The sequence below is a fragment of the Puma concolor genome, chromosome A1 (genome assembly GCF_028749965.1).
Source record: "Puma concolor isolate L17-30 chromosome A1, mPumCon1.1.hap2, whole genome shotgun sequence".
In the NCBI taxonomy this organism is placed as follows: domain Eukaryota; kingdom Metazoa; phylum Chordata; class Mammalia; order Carnivora; family Felidae; genus Puma; species Puma concolor.
The window spans coordinates 187848762-187874012 of NC_141667.1; the positions used below are offsets into that span (position 1 = coordinate 187848762).

At 37.7% G+C, this 25251-nt stretch overlaps 1 long non-coding RNA gene across 1 annotated transcript in view; it reads right to left on the bottom strand.

The window, feature by feature from the left end:
- Window positions 1-11431, bottom strand: part of LOC147584676 (uncharacterized) — a 54923-nt gene extending 43492 nt beyond the window's left edge. The window contains exons 1-2 of the long non-coding RNA XR_015252340.1: window positions 11278-11431; window positions 10044-10258 (exon numbers count right to left, since the gene is read on the bottom strand). This is a non-coding gene — a long non-coding RNA (uncharacterized LOC147584676). The remainder of the gene's footprint in view (window positions 1-10043; window positions 10259-11277) is intronic.
- Window positions 11432-25251: the final 13820 nt, after the last annotated feature.

Genomic DNA, 25251 nt, shown 5'->3' on the forward strand with positions numbered 1-25251 from the left:
CTTAGGAATTTAGGTTTAGTTAAAACTACACAGTATTAAATATTTAATGACTTTTACACTTTCTCTGGTTCCCATTCTTAACTGCCAAATTGGCTAAATTATTATACACATAGATATAAAAGTCAGTGGAGGAAGAGAAAGATGGTTTGCTGCAGGAGGCTGCCAGGTGATTCTAGAATTACTGTTATCACACTTGCCCATACCGATTTTGTCTTTGTTGCCACAGTGAGGAACATTTTGAAACATTTCAGAGAATTGTATATTAGAAAGTGCAAAATGATAACAACTCAACTGGGCAATTACAGATTCCTGAAGCTGTGTAACCAGCGGTCTTAATATAAACAATAACCTGCATGTCTATGGGCTTTCATGCACACACTCCCAGGAGTGCCAAACCTGGCCAGCCCCTCCCCCATGGTTCTATAGCTCAGAGGCTTGGCTTAGGTGGGGTTGGAAATGCCCTAGAATGGCTCTTTGTTGATTTTCCCTCGTGCTAGAGCCTAGTGTTGCTGTGAAGCAAAGTGCTATTGAATTTGCTCACTCAGGCAGAACACTCAACAGGAAGGAAGGAAGCAGCCATTCTTTCTGGTCCTATTGTCTGACCACCCGGCTTAAGCAATCAAACAGCTCTGTGGCCATAGCTGGATGCTTACAAGCCTGTCGTGTTTTTGTTTTGTTTTTTTTTTACCCCCGGTGGGCACTGGGGAAGGGGGCAGGGATGGATAGAAACTGGCTCTTTATGGTTTCCACTTACTTTTGATTATTTGGTGACATCGTTTCATGGCTCACTCTCAGGTACCCATTTTGTAACAGCAACGTGAAAAAAGAGTCAGGATGGATGAGAGTGTACATGTTTTGGAAGTGAGGTAAAGATAGCTATATAATGGGCTCTTGCTATGTATGATTCTGAAAATGGCAAGAAGTAAACATTTTGCATCACTAATATATTTTGAGATTAGTCATCATTTTTTAATAATAGTTTTTAATGTACTGCCAACTTCATGTCTTTAGACAAGCCATTTGTCATCTCTGTGCTTCAGTTTTGTTTTCTTTTTTAATTAATAGAATAAGGATAACAACCCTACCTTGTTTCTTTCACAAGGTTAGTATAATAGTGAAATATGCGAAGAACGGCTTAGAAAAACATTGCATTATCCTAAAATACAATATTTGGATTCTCTGGAGGAAAGAAATGCCACCGATTAGACAACCAAGATGAGAAAGAGAACTTAATAAAAGCCAAGAGTTACTGAATAAAAATAATACATTTTGTCATTGATATATCTGTTTCTAAATTATTGACAGCTACCTTCAAAGTCTGACAAGTTTCCCCAAAAACCAATAGCCTTGGGATTGCCATAAGGAGGCAGTTAGTAGAAATCTATACTTGGCAGCATAATTCTGTGCATAATTCTCAGTTTCTAAGTACAGTTTTAAAATGCATTTATTAAAAGACCAAAAATTCATATGATTATTCTTCTTTTACATATGAATTTTAAGGGAAATGAAAATTTTTAAATCAAATACAATTTGAAGAGTAGTTATAGTTAAATTTTGTTGGGGAAATGGTGCCTTCATTAACATGAGCTTTAAATTTAATTTTTTTTTTGATACGAATCCTAAGTAACTGTAATGATTACAGTTATTCAGAAGTCATGAGGAGTTTAAATTACCTGGGTTATTTGGGGACTTTCTGATAGTTTCTGAGGACACCATGCCATAATCTTTAATAAGTAATAACTTTTAACATTAAACTGTGGAGAAAGGCAGTAGCTTTTGAAGAGCAAAGGCGGTCACGTCACCCAAGGCTGGATATGTCCTCTAAGGAACAGAGTCAAGGAAATATTCTCATTTGATTTGAATGGATTTTTCCTTTTTATGGGCCAAATTTCATGGGAAATCCATGGATAACTTGTTAGTCTAGAATCGTGGGGTCTACAGCAGAGCTCAGATGGGCATACTGAGATATCACCTGATTTGGTGCCCCCCCCCTCTTTGATTTGCCACTTTTAGAAGTTGGGTAATGATGTCAGGCTCTCTCTCTTGGCTATGTGCACTCTTCTTCACATTAGCAATTCAGTATTTGGCACCACCCATGTAATTTTCCCAAGTAGAAGTCAAAGCCAGTTCTTTAGGAAAAGATTCCCCACCCTTGGGTGCAGAATCTGTTTCACCTGTTCCTTAAGGATATCCAGACTATCAGAACAGTGAGGGGAGCTCATAGAAGCTGACAGCCTTATAGTGATTAAAAGAGACTAGTAATTCCTCAAAGGTAGGTTAGGCTTAGATATTCCCATGTGCTATGATTTATAAGGGAGCTTGGAGAACATCAAACTCTCAAAAACCTATTTACCCAGTTAACCCAGTGTCAAAACTTGATCATTTTGAGGTTATTCCCTTGGGTGACCATTCTGGTGAGATAGGGTCACTTCTTTCTTAGAATGAATTTGTTTTCCAGGCTCTCTTTCTTAGGGATGATTTGATGTGAAAACACCAGAGCCTGCGGAGTAATGAAAGTTGTGCTGAAAAAGGAGGAAGGTTACCAGAGAGAAGGGGGAGGCATTGAAAAAGAGATTATTTTTTAAGTGGGTCCCAGGCCCAAAGTGGGGCTGAAGCTACCTCCTGGAGACCAAGAGTCACATGCTCTACCCACTGAGCCAGCCAGGCATTTCAAGAGGTATCTTTACAATGCATCACAATGTACCTGGAGAGGAGCAAACTGATTCTAAGTAACTTAACTGTCTACTAGAACAGAGTATAATTGTCTTTAGAGGAAATTAAAAAGCTACAGTGTAAAATTTACAATGTCCAGAATTGACCATCAACCACAAAAATTACTATGCATGAAAAGAGGTAGACAAATGTGACCCACAGCCAGGAAAAAAAGGGGGTCCAACAGAAAGAGACCCCAAATGGCAGAGATAGTAGACTTGTCAAACAATATTACAATGACTCAAGGATTATAGAGGAAAGCATAAGTATAATGAAGACAGTGATGGAAGATCTAATGAGGAGCAAATGGAAATTTAGTCAAAAATGTTATATCTTGGGGTTCCTGGGTTGGCTCAGTTGGTTAAGCATCTGACTCTTGATTTCAGCTCAGGTCATGATCTCATAATTCGTGGGATCCAGCCCTGCCTGGGGCTCCACACTGACAGCATGGAGCCTGCTTGGGATTCTCTCCCTCTCTCTCTGCCCCTCCCCCACTCATGCAGCCTCTCTCTCTCTCAAAATAAATAAATAAACTTTTAAAACACTCATATCTTACATGAAAATTTCACTGCAAATTATATGATGAAGAAATTTCATTGGTCTTAAAACATACCATTGGAACTATAGAAAATAAAGCACAGGGACTCCCAGATCCCAGTTTTTCATGCAAGGGGCTTGGATGTCACCACTCCATCTTAGCAAGTGAAAACTGGACAAACTGAAAAATCAACTCTTCTTGGATCCTTCAGAGAAGTAAGGTCCCAGGACAGACCATTTCCCCGAAATTGAAGAGACAGGCATTTACAGAGAATCACAAATTATCAGAGCAGAAATCTAACCAGGCTCAGATAAAGGAGGGAGACTGACTTCATTAGATACTACTTTACATTGTTTGCATTTTAATTTTTTTATTTTTCTTGTTTCAAATGTTTACTTATTTATTTTTGAGGAGGAGGAGGGGCAGAGAGAGGGAGAAAGAGAATCCCAAGCAGGCTTCATGCTCAGCACAAAGCCTGATGCAGGGCTCGATCCTACAACCATGAGATCATGACCTGAGCCAAAGTCAGATGCTTAACCGACTGAACCACCCAGGTGTCCCTTTTTTTTTATATAACATGTTTTGCATATAGCAGTCTATATTAAGTTAATGGTCACTTAAGTTTCAATCCGTTCTTCACTCCTCTTCCCCCACCAACGATGATTTAGGTATATGGTATAATACTCCACACTCATGCATTGTGAATCCCTTGACTAATTTTTATAGATGTATCTATTTTTACTTCTTTTGTGTTTCCTACTTTCTTACTCCTACTGTATGGTCTTTCCTTTCCACTCAGTCACCTTTAACATTTCTTGCAGGGCTGGTTTAGTGGTGATGAATTTCTTTAACTTTGGTTTGTCTGAAAAACTCTATCTCTCCTATTTTGATTGGGTTTTCTGGTGCGAGGCTCTTATTTTCTCCCCACCCCCCACCCCCCACCCCATTCTGTGCCTGCAGTGTCCTCCCTTACACAGACAGTACTGCTGGTCTGTTAGTTCCCAACCGTGTCTCTGCCCTTCCTACTCTCTTTGATGTGGCCTCTTCTCTACATTTAGCTGTGGAAAGTCTGTTCTGCCAGTCTTCCTTCCATTTTCTGGATTATTTACACTAATGTGGATGTTATCTAGTTGTATCCCTGGGTCAGGTTCAGTTTAGGGTCCTCCTACTCCACCATTTTCCCCAGAATTTCTGAATGCCTTTTATTTATTTTTTTCAATAGCAACCTAACATGATTTTTAAAGCCAAATGAAATATGCTGAATCCTTTGCTACAGCACTGAGTCAAATCTCTTTCTCTCAAGTGACAGAAGTTTGAAATATTTCAAGAGTTGTTGAAGCTGCAAAACTCTAGTTTGCTCATCTGTACCCTCCCATTATTGCCCTGTGGGTGCACAAAATGTCAACGTTCCTTAAAAGAATGCATCAAAAACAAAAACAAAAAGAATGCATCAAGGATTGGATGTAGTGATTTGGATAGGATTGTTCTATTGTGCCAAGGACAGTAAACATCCTCCTCCGTGGATATGGAGACCACAGATCAATTCAGCAGCCTAATTGAGGGCAATTTGTGAATCTCTTATGACTTGGCAATTCCATTTCTATTGAATTGTTTTTTTTTACAGCTACTTTGCACATGATTCACAGGACGCCTGTTTTCAACTTATAAAACTCATAATATGAATTGCTTTCATCTTCCATTTGTATTTCAAAATTGGAAAAAAAAATTTAAAAATAGAAAATTTAAATACTTTTAGCTATTTCATCTTATCAGTTAGCTTTATACCATCTCCCCTAAGCAAAACTCTTGCCTGGGGGAAAGAATACATTAAAATAAAATAAATTAGATTAAAACATTGGATTGGCTCCTCTAACAGAGATAAAAAAACAAACAGCCCATCCTCACATCTAGTTGCCTCCCTCATGTAAAATCCCAAGATGGTGGGTAATTCAGGGGAATAGAATACTTTAATCCACGAAGTTATATAAACATCCTCTGACCTCCAGTAGTGATTTCAGTAATCTCTTCATCGGCATCCAACATCTCTCATCTCCTTGACTTTTTACTATGTTCTGTTCCTCTATCCCCATTACTAGCAACTTTCTACAACTAATTTCTATGTTCTGGCCCCCATGTTGAAGATCAATGCTGGAAAGTTATGAGAAAATGTTGACGGATCTGTCAAAATTCCCTTTCTACTACTAAAAATCTTTTATTAATAGTTTTGTTCTATAACTATAATTTTCTTGCTTTATACCTTGCCTTTAACCTTTTAGTTCACAATCCTCATCCACCCTGTTGGCTGTTACTGAAATTGTGTAATTTGTACCTGTTTCTGAAATTCCAATGATTTTCAAATTTTGTTCCTTCTTAGCTTTTTCCTTTCACACTTCCAATCTGCCAATCTATTGAGTGTTGTACTAATTAAAGAGATAAGCATAATTTTTCTACTTTTCCTCCCACATTCTTTCCAATGTTATATGAGGAAGGGGTCAGAGGTGACTATCTTGAAGTTATTTTATTATTAGTCACTTTGATGCATGTGAATGATAATTTCACATGGTGCAAGCTAATTCTTCAGAGTTTTTTATAGTAGGAAGAAGATATTTGATATTTTAGAGTCAGCTGGTTTTTTTCCATCATATTCCCAACATAGCAATTAAGAATATTTCTATTGAGTCCTAAATGGGAGGCTTCCATGTTTCTTTTCCGTATCTAGAAACAAACTCTCTCCACTCCTGCCCCTGAGTCGATAAAATTCCATTTTATTTTATTTATTTTTTTTTATTTATATATGAAATTTATTGTCAAATTGGTTTCCATACAACACCCAGTGCTCATCCCAAAAGGTGCCCTCCTCAATACCCATTGAAATTCCATTTGAGGGCTCAAGATTTATCATAGGAAGATGAAAATGAAGGAAGGAAAAGATGAGATGGAGTAGTAGTAGCATAAAGGCATTACTCCCTCTTTTTCTTCCTTCCTTGCTCATCATTCCTCTTCCAACCTTTTTAAAAAGCAAACAAACTACAACAACAACAAGATAGCTTTATGTGTTCCAGACTAACAATGGTAAGTTGCAAGAAATAATTAGTGCATGAGTTAGGAAACACTAGGTTATGGGGCAACGACAAACAAGTCTCCAAATCCCAGGAACTCAACAGAAAAAAAAAACAACAACAGTTTTTTCTAATTATTCTATATGTTTAAGCTGTTCTCCAGGGGGCCTTTATTTGTCATAATCATTCTGGGATTCAGGTTAATGAAAATGCCATCCTGATAAGAATTTTCATAATTATTGAGGTAGTGGAAAGGAATGCTGAGAATCATACATGAACACTTAAAATTTTTTCATGGAAATGACAGAGACTACTTTTGCACACCTTTCTTTGACCAAAAAAGTTATCCATTTGTTCCTAACTTAGCATGTGTCGAGAAGGATGAGCATTAGATGACCCATATGTGGGCATACTCTAGTGACTACCACTAATATTTGATGAAGGAGCCACGGGATAATAATAGTTCTTACCTCATTGTTTATTGTGAGGATTTATATTAACACTTAAGCATAGAGTAAGTTCTATTATATGAACTAAAGTTAAAAAAATAATTTATACAATGTATTTTTTTTATAGGACTAACAACTTACATGGAGACCATGAGTGGTTAACATATTCTCTGGGAGACTTTTGTGTAATTCTTATATTTTATTTATGTCATTCTAATTCTGAGTTTATATAATCATTATTCCATTTAGATGATTTTCATGTTTAAAAGATTATTGATTTCCTTTCATTGATGAAAATAGAGCTGGGAGGAGAAATATCAATTTTATCACTCCAAATACACACAAAAATTCAGAATATATTTTCTTATCAAATATTGTTTAGATGGAATGTTAAATCCTCTTGCAAAAAAACTGTACATGATCCTTATGCAACATAAATAAAATAACTGGTCTTTGTCAATGGTCAATCGAGCTTTCAAAAATCCATTCCATCATTTACTTCATAATGAGTTATGTAGGTAACACAAAAGCCAGCTCTCTTGTGTGTTAACATAGATATGCCTCTGAAAAACTTTGTCAGGAGGCAGTTAAAGTCAGAGCTGGTCAGATGAGATAGCAGAATGAAGTCTCTTCTAGTTTACAGACCTGACTAGTCTAGTTTAGAGGAGGCAAAATACAAAAACTGTGCAATGAATTTCATCCACGTAGACAATATCAATCTTGATAAAGTGAAAAAAAAAAAAGGCAGGTTTTTCTCAATGCATTTCTTTTGGGATGAATTATCTCAATAATTGTCTTAACTCTCCACTTAAGGAGTGCTTTCTAAAGCAAAGTTGTGGCTTGGCAAGTAGCCAATCATTTGGGCAGTAAAGTAGACAATTTAAGCCATTGCGGTAAGTAGAATAGCTAGAAATCTGTAGGCTGGGCTGGAAAGATGACACTGAAGAACTACAAAACTCTTATGCATCTGCACTTGATGGGTTAGATTGCTCTGTCTGGACCCTCTTGTCTTGCAATTTCCTTCAAACTAGATTCTTTCTTCCAGGTGATGGTAACCTGATGCACGTGAGACATAATGTGATCACAAAATATTCAAATCCTACAAAAGCTTATTGTTTTTCTAAACTATATGAAATATGGAAGGGGATTCAGGCATACAATAAACATGGTGATTTGTAAAAACAAGTTAGAAAGTAGTAATTTAATACATATAAAATCAAAGATGAATATAACCAGAGGTAGAAAACCAATGAGAATCTGAGGGTCATAGAATTTTGCTATATCAAGAGGAGAAACAATATTCTCAGGAAGTAAATATTATTATTAGGTATTTTGCCCCTAGAACCTAAAGAAGTTTATAGTGATGTATCTTATTCCCAGAAATTTATAAAAATAAGTCACATAATTCCCAGAAAATACAGTTTTAAAATCACCTTTACGGAAACGAAATACTTATAGCAATTATTGCCAAAAGAAGAATTTATAGCCTTGAGTGAAAATTTGGAATCTAGATTTTTCTTTTTCAGGTAAGGAGTATTTCTAACAATTCTTTGATAGGCTCGAGGACTCTATCAAATTAAAATTTTAACTTTTTTAAAACAGAAGAGATCTTTCTTTTTATTGTGCATAGTTCTTAAATGATGGTAAGATTAGAAAAGAAGATCAAATAGAGAACAAATATCATTTTACAGATATAATTTTTTATTACCAAAAATAAATGGACTGTCTGATCTAAATTCTTTCAGAAGAATGCCCTTTGAAAGATGCACATACAGCTGCTACTGGTCTGTAAGAAGCTCCCCTTTTGAATCAGAGAAAATTTTATTGTCCTCAAGATGGTGTGTGGTTTTTTCTTTTCCTAATAGTCCTTTTATTTCTTTCTTGCAATTGAAGATACTAATTATTATAAGCTAATACACTCAGATTTTTATAAAAGCAGATGTTCTGAGTTTTAAATTCAAATTATATTGTTAAGAAGCATCTTTTTACTCATTTTTCTCCTCCTTGTCCTCCCTCTGCCCTTTATTCTATTTTCAATTCTTTTATTATTCACAGATCTTTTCATAGATTTCCGTCCTTCAGAAGATTATGGTCTTCCAATGTTAAACCACTTAAATCTGTCCTTCTAATGGAAATGCTTTTTTTCAGTGGTTAAGAAACACATTGCTCTTGACATGACTGAGTCTAAATTTCCTCCCTTGTTCTTTTATGTAGCTTTTATTTTCTCACTGTCCGCATTTTTCCCCAAATGCCATTTTACGGTTTGCTTTTATAATAACATTGCCAATGTTCTAATACCTGTTGTTTATCTGATTTTTTACAGCTTTATAAAGCACTTTCATTTCTTTGGTTTATTTATTACATTTTGCTTCTTACAAATGTATTTGTTAAAACTTTTTTTCATGTGGAAAATGAGTCATAAATGAAGCATGATATTGTTGTAGACTATCTACTGCCAGAAAGAGTTTTCTTTTAACTACTTTCAGAATTATATTAATCCTGGAGGTTAAGTCATTTCTGAAATATATTACTCCTGGAATGTAAAGCTATAAAGCATTAGCTGTTATCATATTTTTTCAAACTAGAGTTACTTTAGGTAATGACATATTTCTTTCTTTCTTTCCTACAGGCTATTAGGGCTATTACCAGTTTCAGTTTGGAAGAACAATGCCAAGATTTTAGCTTCTTCAAAAGGTAAGTATTTCTTGGGAGACATCTCTGGCTATACATATGTGATGGTCACACACAGGATCGCTTTTAAAGTGAATGCTAAAATTATGAATGCAACATTGGTATTTTTTATTCCCAGCAGGATTATCTTCTTAGTGCTAAAAAGTAGTATCCCTTTAGTGAGGAAAAGTAAACATTAAGAAAATTTCTTATAAAAACAAATTACTATAGTTTAATTTTCACTAAATGAAGGCAGAACAGAGTGAATTTTAGGCTGGCTGTAATAATGAACACAGCTGGTGATATTTCAGAGACCTTTTATTTTACGAGATTTGAGGAGAACATGTTCATAGCTGACTTTGTTATGCAGAAATCTCTCTTCAGACACTTGAGACACTGTGTCTATTACTAGAGTTAGTGGGAAATGGAATTAGCCATGATGATGGGTTGACCTTAGGATAGCACTTTAATTTTCATTTTTCTAAGTACTTTCTCTTATTTTACCCTCATAAGAATTTTCTGAGGTAGGTGCTGTGTAACAAATTATGCTTAACCTTAGCAGCTTAAAACACTTATTATCTCCAATTCCCGAGGGGCTGGAATCTGGAAACATACCTGATTGTTTCTGGCTCAGGGTCTCTCTAGAGGTTACAGTCAAGAATGCCAGCTGGTGCTGTAGTCATCTCAAGACTTGACCAGGTCAAAGGATCTAGATGCAAGTTCACTTTCATGGTTATTGGCAGACTTCACCTCCTCACTGTCTGTTGGCCAGAGACTTTAGTTTCTTGCCATCTGGGCCTCCTCATAGGCTGATTTAATGTTAATGGCAACTGGGTGATTCCAGATGAGGGACAGACAGAGAGACAGAGACAGAGAAGGAAGAGGAGGAGAAGGAAAAGGCATCATCATCTAAGAAGCCGCAGTCTTTTTAATCACCTAATCTCAAAAGGGACATACCATTACTACTGTTGTATGTTGTTGGTCACAGACTTACCATAGTACAATGTGAGAGGGGGCTACAGACGGCCGTGAACTCCAACAGGTGAAGATCACTGGAGACCATTTGGGAGGCTGGCTCCCATAAAAGGCAATGCGGTGTTATAAAGCTGAACCACAGGAGGGCCTGGGAAACAACTGCCTTGTTGTAGATCATACACATAATTTTGTGGTTTTGAATGTGGCAATTAATTTTCTACATGAGAAACTCATGCTCTTCACAAGTTAGTTTTTTTCCCTATGATCATCGGTTTTTACATGATGATAAAAATGTACCAGTTAAAAAATTAAGTTACTGGACTTCATGAGATGTTTTTCAATTTATGACTGCTAGTTTTTCAAGCAAAGAAAGTGAGGCTTGCTGCACATGTACCTTTCCTATCAGCCATACATTGAACTAGGGCACCGTTTAGATGGAAAATGTAATGCCTCCTGTTTAATTTTGGATCACACTCTCTTCCCTAGTTTCATTTTATGTCAGCCACAGCAGAAGTTGTAAGATGGGGAGTTGTGACTGCAAAGCCCCTTTACGTCATGAGCGCAAAGAGTTCTACAAGAGAGTAATGTGGATGGTGTCTTTGAGAAAGCTTAAATGTGGTTAAGGTTTTTATTTACAAAGCAGTAAGTGAAAACATATGTGGTAATCATCAGGCGAATTTTCTGAATTATTGTTTAGCTATTAAACAACCAGCTCATGTAACTAGGAACTTAAAGTAATCAAATTGATCATTTACTATTTTCCATCGTAAGACTGCTATAATCAACACACTGTGTTAGTCATTGTACTTCCTGCTAATTACTGTTTATGACTCTTTAGCATGGCACTCGTGGTCTTCTGAAATTGGATATTTACCTCTTTCAACAGCTCCCATTCCTCAATTCCTGTGATCCGTGTTTGATGATTTTTAACATTGAAAGGATTTTCACGTATCTGTACTCCCTGCCATTTTTGTGCATGCATTCACTCATCTGACAGGTGCAAAGCAAATGCCTGTGCCAGGCACAGGACTAGATGATAGGAGACAATGAAAAGAAGAGACCGGTTCCCTCCAGCCATGGGCTTCTTATCTCTCTGTGGGAGATATTCCTGAAGAAATAATTACAGAAAAACTTATAAATTATAATTTTTAAAAATTGGATGATAGAAGAAGACCAGGGCTTGCAACATAGTACAAGGAGTGGGGGGTCTAACCTAATGTGTATGGGGGGAAGGCAGTCTCCCCTGAGGAAGTTTATAATAGCAGGAAGCTTCCATGAGGATCAGCACTGGCAGACACCCAGGTATGTTTAGAGTTGTTTTTTGTTTTTTGGTTTTTTTTTGACATGCAATTAACTTAAGTGTAAACTCTACAGCCAACTGCAAAGATATTATGTTGCTATCCTTTGAACATTATTGTAAGTGTTTAAGCATTGGCAACTGTTTTTGCACAAGCTGGTAAAAATAAAGCATGAATTTAAGCACAGAATTAAAGATAACTTTATATACTTTGTTATTATAATTAATGTAATTATTCACACATTTAACAAACTCTTGTTAAATGTTGTCTCATGATTGCAAGAGTGACCTTTGGAATCAGATTTGAGATTGAATCTTCACTTTGGCATTACCGTTTTGTGGAAGAAGCTGGGGCTCTTTTAGACTTAGTCTATCCATCTGTAAAATGGAGACAATAATATATACTTTGAGAACTGTTGAGATAACGTGGACAAAGTACAGGTGACCCTTAAACAGCATGGGTTTGAACTGCATGGCTCCACTTACATGGGGATTTTCCCCAATAAATACAGTAGAGCACTCTAAATGTATTTTCTCTATTTTCTGATTTTCTTAATAACATTTTCTTTTCTCCAGCTGACTTTATTGAGAGGAAACAGTATGTAATACATATAATATACAAAAGATGTGCCAATCAACTGTTTATGTTATTGATAAATTCTTCCAGTCAACAGTAAGCTATTAGCAGTTAAGCTTTTAGGGAGTTGAATGTAATGCGCAGATTTTCGACTGCACAGGGCTTGGCGCTTCTAACCCCCACACTGTTGGAATCAACCGTATTTACTAACAGCTGAGACACTGCTGGTCCTCAATACATGGTAGCTATCATCATCATCATTATTTACAGCTATCATTATTTGCCAGGGTTAAGGATAAACCAGATAAACTTAAGCCATAGTAATTGTTCCATGATTCAATCGTGGAAATGCCATTAAAGATTCAGTATCTTAATACAGAACTTTAGGACTACATTTGTAATTATGATTATCCAAGAATACTGGACTACTGTATGCTCTGTAGAGAATGTGGTAATATATTCTAATTCAATAATTAGAGGTATTGAAGAACCACAGGTTGTGCATAAAAGAACAGGAAATGACTAAATAGTTTTGATTTTGGAAACTTGTATTTATGGTTATGCTAATGTATGTAATTAGAAACTACTTAGTGAAAACGGGAGCAGTGGGAGTTGGTGGGGAGAAGGAGGTGGAGGCTTAGAGAACACTGTCAGCCCTGCTAAAATCTTGGCCTTCGTGGTGTTGGTGACAGACCATGCAAGGTGGTAAGCAGAGGTGTGGCATGGGCAAATCATGTTTTCGATGGCTTGCCTGGGGAAGGGCTGGTGGACAATGGCCTGAATGGGAAGCAGAGGCCGGTTATACGTGCCTTAATAGGCTAGGTGAAATTTGCCGAGGAACCAAACTGGTGAGGAGATTACAAAGCATTATTTTAACTATTATTTTATTATTTTAATAAAGCTGATAAATGGTGATGACCTGAACCAAGATAGAATTAAAATGAATCTTTAGGAGACAAAATTGGAAGGAGGTTTTGATGAACTGGATGGAATAAAGGAAGGAGGGGAGTTGAAGGAAATGGATGACCCGGAGATAGTAATAGTATTGACAGAAAGGCAAGGGCAGATTTGGAAAAAATATATTTCAAGGGTCAAAATCAGCCAGACTTGGTGATTAAGTGGAAGGGTGGAGGCAAGTAAAAGACTTATGGAGACTCCAGGGAGGTACCACCTTATAAGCAACGGAGTGTATCTAGAAATATATTTGGAGGGGAAGTTTATAAGTTCTGCTTTAATCCAGTCTGTTGACTTTGAAACGCTTATGGGACATCCAGCTGGTTACAACAGGTAGATGCTGGATGATGTGCAGCCATCCTGAAGATACGTGTTTGAAAGATATAAACAGATACGTGACAGCTGACCATGGGTGAAGGACATCTCTTAGGAAGCATGGATCGAGTAGGAAAGCAGTGCGCCCTTAACTTCTCCCATGGCCTTATTCACCAAACATGTTTGTTGACTAAGACACGTCTTCCAAATGGGTCCCCTTTATTACGTTATCTCACGCCAGGAGCCTGATTCAGGCCCTTTCTCTCTCTGTCTCAGAGAACATCCTCAGAGAACATTGTCTGTCCCCAGTTTCCTTCTTTAGTGCCGCTAGAATTTTCTTTCTGTAATGAAAATCTGCAGTCATCGAATTTGGTGATTAAAGTCTGGTAGTGTCTGTTCACTGTGTACAGTGCATAAGTCCCACTTCGTAACATGACAATACAGGCTCATCTCATTCTGCACCTTCTGATGTGCCCAAGTCCTCACCAGATACAGCACCATCTCCAGAACACATGATATACGCACACTACGCAGTAGAATCGCGAGCTACTACCCAGCCTTCAAGTTCCACTCCCGCGCCATTCTGTGCTCTGACCTTTTCCCTGACTCCTCAATGCTCATCCCACTTCCAATCCAGCCATGTATGTATATGTGCACATCTACATCTGTGTTCACATTTGTTCACATTTTTGTGAGCCCTTTAGAGATAACTGCATTATCTTTTCATCTTGCTGTCCCATTGCTGGCCCTTAAAACTCATCCAGCACTGGGGCGCCTGGGTGGCTCAGTCGGTTGAGCCTCCGACCTCAGCTCAGGTCATGATCTTGCGATCAGTGAGTTCGAGCCCCGCATCGGGCTCTGTGCTGACAGCTCAGAGCCTGGAGCCTGCTTCGGATTGTGTGTCTCCCTCTCACTCTCTGCCCCTCCTTTGCTTGCATTCTCTCCTCTCTCTCTCTCTCTCTCTCTCTCTCTCAAAAACAAAACAAAATTCATGCAGCACTTAAACGAAGTTTAACCATAACTGAAGCTTAAGTTGTAACTGGTGATTTTAAATAATATTAACCTTTTCCTGAAAAAAAGAAATCTCTTAGAAGAACATTAGGCACTTTTTATTCCTTAGTGACTAAGTAGAAAAACATTTTTTTCTCCCAATTATCTCAGGGTCATCTTTAAAAGAATGAAATGTAGGGGCGCCTGGGTGGCTCAGTCAGTTAAGCATCTAATTTCAGCTCAGGTCATGATCTCACGGTCCTTGGGTTCAGGCCCCACATCAGGCTCTGAGCTGACAGCTCGCACCCTGGAAACATGCTTTGGATTCTGTGTCTCCTTCTCTTTCTGCCCCTCCCCCACTTGCACTCTGTCTCTGTCAAAAATAAATGAACATTAAAAAAAATTTAAAAAATAAACATTAAAAAAAATAAAAGGATGAAATGTAGTACAGAATAAGTTTGTGTATGTGCACACACACATAAATTATATAGAAAATTAACACAAAAATTCAGTAAATAAAAATAGCCCTTATAAAATAATTGTTATCACTTTCTCTTGTTATAACAATTATACATATTCACTGTAGAGAAAATAGAAATGATGAGCACATTAAAAAAAATGAAAATGACCCCAAATTATACCACCCAGAGTAAATGAGTATTTTTAATATCTTAGAATTTAATTTACATGAAAATGTTCATGTGTTTTTTGATAACTGGGATCACAACATGCATATCATTTTTTATTCTACTTTTAAAATTTGGTATTGAGATGTGAGTATATGATATCAGGAAACATTCTTCAAAAACTTAAATTTAGCAGCTTTGCAATATTTTATCACAGTGTCATTTCACAATGTATTTAATAATTTCCCTATTCTGAGAGATCGTGATGCTTCTGTTTCTTAGTTACAAAATTCGTTGCTGATTTCATTTCTTCACTGTCTGTGCTTTTTAAAAAACCCAATATACCTGAGGCTTCTGTTTGTAACGCACCAAAGAAACTGTTATGACAAAGATCACCAATAACCTTCTGATAGCTCAAATCATAGGATTCTTGGCAGCAACAGAGAAATAACACTGCATGCAGATTCTAGAATCGGGTCCGTGTGGGTTCCAATTCTGTATTTAGCACTTAGAAGCTGTGTCATCACGGGTGAATTATTTGATTCTCTGTGATTAAGTTGGCTCATCTGTGAAATGAAGTTCATTTTTACAGATGTGCTTTACATAGGGTTGCTGGAGAATTACATGAAACACCTGACAGACATAAGCACACAATCAGTGCTGGGTATGATTTTTGTTAAACTCTTGACCAGTTCATTCCTTTTGCAGTTCTCTCCTCCCTTGGCTTCCATAGTACTGTCTGATGGCACTTTGTCCGATTCTCTCCATTGATCATCTGCAAGGTTCTTCTGTGAACGTTCTTCTAACTTCACTTTACTTAGTGCCTGTAGATGACCCTCTTCCAGAATTTCTCATTCCTCTCTAGCTGCTCCTTTCCTGATCTTTAGCAGGATCATTCTCCTCTACTTATCTGTAGATGTAGACCCTTAGTGCAGACAGTTTCCTCTTCTCTCTCTCTCCTCTCCCCACCCCCATTCATTTATGCGTTAAGAATTCAGCTATCAGCTATGCAAAATTGATGCACGAACATTTACTTCTAGCCCAAATCTCTCCTCTGAGGTTTACACTCATATTTGATATTTGCTATCCTTTGACTATTATCTCCTCTTCACTTCTCAAAGGCACCAAAAGATTCAACATGGCAGAACAACATTTTGGTCTTCCCAGTCCTGCTCTTCTCTCAGTATCGCCTGAGCATCATCCTTAACCCACGTCTCCCCCATCCTCATCCAATCTGTCATCAAGGCATTGATTTCACCTACTGAATATTGCTTGAATCCACTGACTTTTCACCACCAGCATCCTGGTCCCAACTATCAGCATCTCTTATCTGCAATGTTGGTATCCCCACCTGTGCTCTCCACACCCCCAAGAGCAGTCACAATGCTGTCTCCACCATCCACTCTGCATTTTTTCTATATACAAATCTGACTGGATCACACTCCTGCTGTAAAAACTCCTCCATCTTCTTAGTGTTTTGAGGATAAAAGGGGGGTGCTATGGATGGCAATCTCTTTAGCATCACATATAAGATATCCTCCCTCAGTGTGTCCTCCCATTTAGTTACATCCTTTACACCATGTCCTCCTCTCTTCCTCCCTCTTCCCCCAACTCCAACACTCAGTTGCTCAAAGATCCCATTTTCTTTTCAAGTCTTTATATATTTGTTTGTGTAACATTCGCTTGAAATGCCTTTTTTTCCCAAGCCCCAACCTGCCTGGCAAACACCTAATCTTTACTGAAGACTCAAATCAAAGATTACCACTGTCTAAATGTCTCATCTAAACCAACTGGCCACTTTTTCCTCTGACCCATCTGTATATGGCTATAAATTTTCATCATACCATGTACAACATTTTATTGAGCTTATTTATTTAGACCCTATATCCCTCTACTAGAAAGTAAGCCCTGTGATGATGAGATTTAAAAGAACACCTAACATAGGGCCTGATACAAGGTCATAAGAAAGGCTAAACATCTATCCTATACTTAGTACGTATCAGGTAATTCAAAGTGCTTTTACCCGTTTTAGTTCATGTAACTTTCAAACAGTCCTGTCAGAGAGGTATCATTAACAGATGGGGACGTGGACACACAGAGAGATGAAGTCATTTGCCCAAGGTCGCATGGCTGGTAAATGGCACTTTCAGAATTTGAAACCAGAGAAACTAGCCCCAAATTCCAGCTTTTAAGTACTTTCTTGTAGTTCCTTTTAGAGTGGGCATGTAAAAAAAAAATCTTTGCAAAATGAATTAATGCATTTCCTTCCAGCAGAGTGTTTCTGATTGTCTTCCCTAACTGCTGAAAATATTCTTCCATTTCTGCTTAGCAAAGTATGTACACTTTTAGCATTGTGTTTAAGTTTTGGGTTTCCAATCTGTTTTCTGTTTTGTTCATTGTGCAGTTTTCTCTCTCCTCCCCAGACGTCCACTCTTCTTTAATACTTCAATTTCTCCTTTTCTCCCTTTTTCTCTCTTTTCATTTTCATTCCATCTTACAGAAAAAATAGGTAATCTATTGGCTGCTTACCAGGAAGTTGCTAGTTCTGTCCTCCTCTCCTGGATATCTTTCACTGGTCTCTCTCCCTGGCCCTGTGTCCCCAGAGGCTGCCCTCTGTGACCTGCATCAACAAACTCCTTTGTGCTCTGGTTTCTGGTTGCGTTCCACCAATAGGAGATACCAGCAAGGAAATTAGGGACGGAAGGAGAGTGATACTGCAGAAAATCCCTGTAAGTACCTCCTGCAAGCTTGTTCAGGATGGTTGGAGTACTGTCTGAGTCTCTTGATACAGTTCACATTCCTATTTCCTGTTTTTCCTCACTACTTCTCTCCCTCCTCCTTCAGGTATAGGGATGGGAACATCTCCTGGCTGTTGCTAACTAAAAGAAACACTGTACTCTGACCTTTGTAATTTGAACTTTATTAAACTATTCAGTTTAGTGTACCATTTCTGTCTTCCTGGAACACTGACCGATAGACCCCATCATTCCTTTCAATTTTCCTAACAGGACTCCAAACTGATTTATGCATCTACCCTTCTGTCTCAGCTTATGTGCCTTGGGAAAAGATGATCACCATCTTCAAATCCAGGGCGAGATCTTTATTGGTAAAGGCCATCATGAAAATCTCTTCCCTCTTACTAGAAATGGGCCCAGAAAAACAGGCTTAAAATAATTAGGGTAGCTGATGACTGCCATCATGCCTCATGTGATGGGCACAGAGGTTAAGGTGTCCCCAGTCATACTATAAGGAGAAGTTTTATTTAATGGTTGAAGAAGGGCTTTTATCTCCTATCTCTTCTGCTGAACTTGAACAAAGAAGATGGCTACCTTAATTGTTGCTGGTAGCTATTTTGCAACCGTGAGGGGAGCCAGCCTGAGGACAAAATTAAACCAAAAAAGAGGTCCAACAGCATTGCCAAGACAAAACTGAAGACTTGATCACACCAAACCTGGAATCTGGCTTACTTTTAGATTCCTGTCCCATAAGATAAGATGTTTCTTATTTATTCATTTATTTATTTATTTATTTATTTATTTATTTATTTATTTATTTTTTTTTAAGAGACAGAAGGAGTGAGCAAGCACATGAGTGGGGTGAGAGGCAGAAGGAGAGAGAGAATCTTAAGCAGACTCCATGCTCAGTGTGGAGACCAACTCTGGGCTTGATCCCATGACTTTGGAATCATGACCTGAGCCAAAATCAAGAATCAGACACTCAGTCAACTGAGCCACCCAGGCACCTGAGTGTTTGACGAAATTCTTGATTCTTGCAGCATATCATTTCTAATGTGCTATGATTTTGCAATTGCTAATATTCATTTGAGTGCTTACTATTTGACATGAATAGCACCGAGCACAATAAGCCACCAGGTAGGCGCTATTAACAGCCTCATTGTACACATGAGGAAGTTAAGGCTTTGAAAGTTTCATTAATTAGTCTTGCTCACATAACCATTAAGTGCTTCAGTTGCAATCCAAACCTGGGTTTGTCTGACTACGGCCTTCATCCTTCAGCATCATGGCACTCAGTTTGACACGCACTCAGTTTTAGACAACTACAGCTTGACCATACCTCAGTAACTCACTTCCAAGCAACTGAGGCATTGCCAGAAGATTCACCTCCAGCTTACCTCATATTCTGGTAACAGAGATAAGGCATGTTGAGATACACAGTTCGATGTCAGGCAAAGGGTAACAGTAGAGAAACTCATGGTAAAAACTCAAGCACAGGGAACAAGCTGAAGGTAAGATTACTGTTCACCTAGATGATAACAATAGCAATTTATATACATTATGCGAATGCATTGGGAGAACAATCAGGTATCAGCTTAAATGAAGTTCTAGGGCCAAGGGAAATGATTTGTAGATGATCTTACTTGGTGAGAATATGTGAATATCATATTTTCAATACAAGTTTTAAATAAAGTTTGAGATTCTAAAATGCAATCAGGACACAGAGATTAAAATCCGACTAAATCAAATCAAGGTCTTGTGTTTGGCTTTTCTGACTCCGTGGTCTTTGTTTTAGCATTAATACATGTGTGAGCTGAACTGAATTTCCAATCATGTCTGAATTATACCTTCAAAAGTCCCATCCAGGACTCTGTTTCATCAGTCTTGCATCCTCTGACAACAATTTGTATTTGTTCATAAACATAGATCTCTTGGTTCTGATTGAAACCATTTTTTTAAAGTGTTGAAAGGAGAAAAATGTTGGCCTGAACCAAGTGTTTGTCTTCATGGGGCTGCTGCTTAAGTGGTGTGACTGAATCAGATGAAGCAGCCTCATGTAGGCACCTTGACACAAAGAATTTCAGAGCCAAGTCTAATGACAGCATTTACTCTTAATATGGATGGTGTGAGAACAGAAACATAATGTTTATTAGCAGCCCTCACTAAAACAGTAGCTAAAAGAAAGAGCAAAGAAGATGAAAACGGGAAGTACTCAGCAGAGAGCTCCCATTTTTCTTGTGAAATTAATTCACATTATAGGGTGTGCTGCCTTGAATGAATTGCCTTCCTTTTACACTCCCACTTAGCTTTCCTTTAAGTGTCAAATGAAGCGGGTGGTGGAAAATGCGGTGCACCAGTCATTTTGACATTCCTTTGCAAATTAGTCAGGCTTTGATAGTACAGGTCGGCTCTACCAGGCAGGGGGGCTTTCAGCTTTGGGAATCTGGCAGGAGTTCAAGAGCAACGTGGTGCTTTGAACTCACTTGTTAGCCGCGCAAAATAAACACCATCCACCTTGCAATAAAAAAGCATCAGCAGGAGAAAAAAGAGAACATTCTAAACCCCTCCCTTGAGACTGCAAAACCCTTGCTGGGGCTGCTAAATTAGGACAGGAAAAATAAGGCCCGCTTGTGAAAAGAAAGGAGGGGGAAAGAACTATTCTACAACAAACACACACAAAAATTACAATCACCGAGAACTAATTATGTTTTCATGATCACAAATGCATTGAGTCTGAAAGCTCACGGACGCATCCTGATGCTGCTATAAAATGTTTCCTGGCTAATTATTTGCCAGTACAACTGTTCACTTCCTGTGGTGGATTTATGCTAAATCCTGTTATTAGTCTTGCTCTGCAATTGCCATTGTCTATGACTGGAAGCAAGGCTGAAAGCCTACAGTCAGCCTTTTATTACACAACATTGAATGGAGATTTGACCCAATGTCCGACCACTTCCCCCCTTTGGTTTTTATGTGAGCTCGCTGAGCCTTTTCCTATAAATCACAGGGTTCCAATGAACTTTTACTCTTTTTTCTCTCCTTTCAACTCTACTATTTTGTGTGTGTGTGTGAGTGCACACTTTAAATATAAACCACACAATTTCTTTTTCTCTTCAACAGTAGTTAAAACCTTTCATCACACACAATTTCTACAGTTCTTGCTCCAAAAAGATATATGAAACCAATATTTGATGACCTGATTGAGTTCAGTGCTTGAAATGGGGAGCGGTAAAAATAAATACAACAAAGACATCACTAAAATAATTTACATTTTAGCAAGGATATGCTCATAAATAAGTGTAGTGTGCAAACTATCACAGTAGCTGTAGTATAAACTAAACACTTTCTGTAGAGATCCAGCTAAACATTTTCCAAAACAATTGATATGTCGGGCCTTATAAACAAATTTGATTATACCTTAAGTACAAATTCCCTTTCAGATAAAATTAACACAAATATTGTGAACTATATGAGAAAATTTCACAAATATAGTTTGTACCTTTTTTAATTTTTAGTTTGTATTATCCTAAATCTCTAAGATACAAATGTAATAGTTTTGATTTGTGGTGCTACTGTTTTCAAGAATTTAACTACCATATTTAAAAGTTATTCTTAGATTTAGAAATCAAAGCTTAAAGATTTAAAGAAACTATAGATTTTTAAGACCAAAATAGATTATGGGAATGAAAAAAGTTAAAATGATAACAAGCCTTGATTACCAGATTATTTACTCCACCCCCGCCCCCAGAGTTTTTAATGGTTGCACGCATATCTTTGTTATTCACTCTTTCTTTAAAAAATTTTTTTTTTAATCAAAATCACATCTGCAAGAATTTACAGGAGTAATCCTTGGCAGCCTTTAAATTTTTTCTCATAGATCTTTTTCTAACATAAATTTAGATAGTTGGTGTTAAAAACCTTGAGAATCTATCTTCATTGCAAATACCTTTTGTCCCTGAGATGATGTTTTTAGGAATCCATCCTGTTAGAAAAGTTTATCCAGAGGCACATGGATATGTACCCAAATATGGGTAGATATTGTTTTTAATGATAAAGTACTGTAGGCAACCAAAACATTTACCAGTTAAATAAATTAGACCATAACCAAACTATGGGATACTACATATCCATAAAAGCAGGAGGAGGAGGAGGAGGAGGAGGAGGAAGAGAGAAAAGAAAGAAGGCAAGAAAGGCAAAAAAGAAAACAGAAAAAGAGAGGGGTGGGTCTATGATACATGAAAAGATGTCCATGATCACTTTTGAATGAAGAGTTAGGTAGCAAATAATATGTATAGAAATATGTCATTAAAAAAACCTTAAAAAAGTGTTTGTATACAAAAAAGAGTTCTGGAGAGTTATGTACCAGCACATGAACAGGCCATTCCTAAGGACATAGAAAAGGACGTAAGCAGTTCATTGTCATTATCTGCCTAACATAATCTGGTAGTACTTGCTTTTTTCAGAAGGCACTGGTCATTTAGCAGTTTTTAAAAATAGTGATAATTAGGGGGAGAAGGCAAAATGGGTGATGGGCATTGAGGAGGGCGCTTTTTGGGATGAGCACTGGGTGTTGTATGTAAGCGATGAACCATGGGAATCTACCCCAAAAACCAAGAGCACACTTAACACACTGTATGTTAGCCAATTTGACAATAATTTATATTAAAATAAAACAGCTACCAGCAGAAAAAAAAGGAATAATTAAAGGCAGAGCAGCACAACAAAAAGAAAATGTGACCTAGACCCACACACACATCTTTGATTTGTGTTGGTGGTGGGTGTCACCAAATCTTTCATTTCTTCAATAATATATTGATTCTGTTGTGTTAGAAACCCATAAGGGTAATATTATACTGCATGTTAACTAACTGGAATTGAAAAAAATTTTTATAAAAATTAAAAAAAATTAAAAAAATAAGGAAAAGAAAGAAAGAAAGAAAGAAAGAAAGAAAGAAAGAAGGAAGGAAGGAAGGAAGGAAAGAAAGAAAGAAAGAAAGAAAGAAAGAAAGAAAGAAAGAAAGAAAGAAAGAGAAATGAACCCACAAGTGGATGTTTTCTGAGGACACATCGCCTCTTGGAAATGGTCTGTGGGAACTGGCCTACCATGGCCCAAGTCCTCCTTCACTCCTTATTTCCTTCTAATAAAAAGTAGACATGGGTATTGAGATGCTGGCCGCATTCCATAGCACCCAATAGCCCTGACCTTCTGGGGGCTTGTGAGTGTCTCCTTCACACTCAGAATGGGGGTCAGAAGGAAATTTGGGTAATCAGAGGTAAAGTTGCACCTCCTCAGTGCCCCACCATACTCCATTTCTTCTGGAGCTCCTTTATTGTGCATGCACCCTTCCACCTCTCCACACATCCTCCCACACCCACACTCACTGCCCCCCTTTCCTCCTGTTTCTCTTCCAGTCCTGCAAAGTCCCTGATCTGATTCCCATGTTGAGTGTGTCTTGAGATCAACATCATTTTCTAAGGAGTCTATGACCCTGGAAAGAACTTGGGCATTGACTTTGAACCTTGACATTTTCTTATTTATATAACCCTAGATGTGAGGTATTCTTATACAAAGTTTAGATATTTTAACCCTCAAACCTGCCTATTCCAGGGTTAAGGTAACTTGTGTAATAGTATCTCTCTTATAGGTTTGTGTAAAGAATAAATGCTTACCATATTACCCAGCACATAGTGCTCAGTAAATGAAGAATGAAATAGATATTCATATAACAAATGGCAGCTATTGATAGTGGTTTTTTTTTTGTTTGTGTGCCTTTTTTTTTTTTTTTTTTTTTTTGCTAAAATATATTTATATAAGATTCCTTGGGATTTTAGCAAACAAGTCTGAGGATCTGGTACTTTCTTTATTCTGTTTCTGGGGCCAGCTGTGTGGATTATATACTATATCTGAGGGTTGCATATTACATATATTACTCTTTATAAGTAACAATGTCAGTGTATGCTCTTAGAGTTCATTTTTATGTAAAGTCACATATCTGAATCCCACTAATTGAACCAGGCAGCTTCTTTCCTAATTTCTTGAACCTTGGAAAGATCATGACCCCCAAATGTCTCCCAGTTAGGCTGAAAATAGCTTCTGTAGAATATTTCCTTGATGTTAAAATACTTTCTCTGGGAAGTGATAATGAGTGCCAGTGTATAAACCCATTAACATCATGGTAGGAGGTAGTTCATGAGATTAGCTAGATTTAGCAAATTAGAAACCAAGTAAAAAAGTAACATATTTGTCAAAATCCATTGCCCAGTAGGTGGATTTGTAGAACATGGAAGTATAATTGACAGACCAGGCTTGGAACCTGTCTATAACACTCCCTTGCTATATGACCTTGAGTCCATAATTTCGTCTCAGTTCCTTCATCTGGGAAAAGGGAACAATGATACCTACCTAATAGTGTTGCTGTGAGGATAAAATATGAGAGTTTTTTTAATCATAGAAGGCACTTGGTAAATATTAGTTACTTTTTTGTTCCATGGAGACCAGGGCCTTGCCTCCTACAAAGGCTTGGCTTTGATTCACAAGATACACTCTTGAGAACTGATTATATTCCGGACATTAGAATAAGTATGAGAACACAACACATAAATGGATGGATGAAGAAATGACTGGATGCATTTAAGGAGCTCATGTTGATTAGGACAGCCAGATGAATAAACACATATTTATGCATTAGTGTGATAGGAGCTATGGGCAAGCACTTAACTCGGGTGCAGGGAACACAGACTCAGGGAAAAATATTCAGAGGACAAGACCTTTGAAAATAAAGAACTATCCAGAAAGTGAAAGAGAAAAGAGAGAGTCAGAATATAAATAGAGTGAACCATATGACCAAAGTATCAAATTGAAGAAGAAGAAGGAGGAGGAGGAGGAGGAGGAGGAGGAGGAGGAGGAGAAATAATCCTGATGCTTTGGGAACACCGAGAACAGGTAAAATCAGTACAAGATGGGGCTGGTATTGGGCTGAAGTAGACTCGGGTCATGTTATGAAAGGTCTTATATATCATGTTAGAGATGTGGGGTTTTAAACTGAAGACACCGAGGAGAGATCATTACACCAGGGAGTGACAAGATCTGTTTTGAATTTTAGAAAGATCATTTGAGTATGGTGGATGGATGAGAAAGAGTTGAGTGAGGTCAACCTGATAACTGTACATCCAACAGTGGCCCAGCTCAACGATTCAGAGACCAAGTCAGAAGAAAAATGAGAAAGAAAAAAAAAAAAACAGGCAGTGAAAGTAGGGATGAATGAAGAAGTTAGAGGGGCACCTGGGTGGCTCAGTTAGTTAAGCATCAGATTTCAGCTCAGGTCATGATTCCACAGTTCTTGAGTTTGAGCCC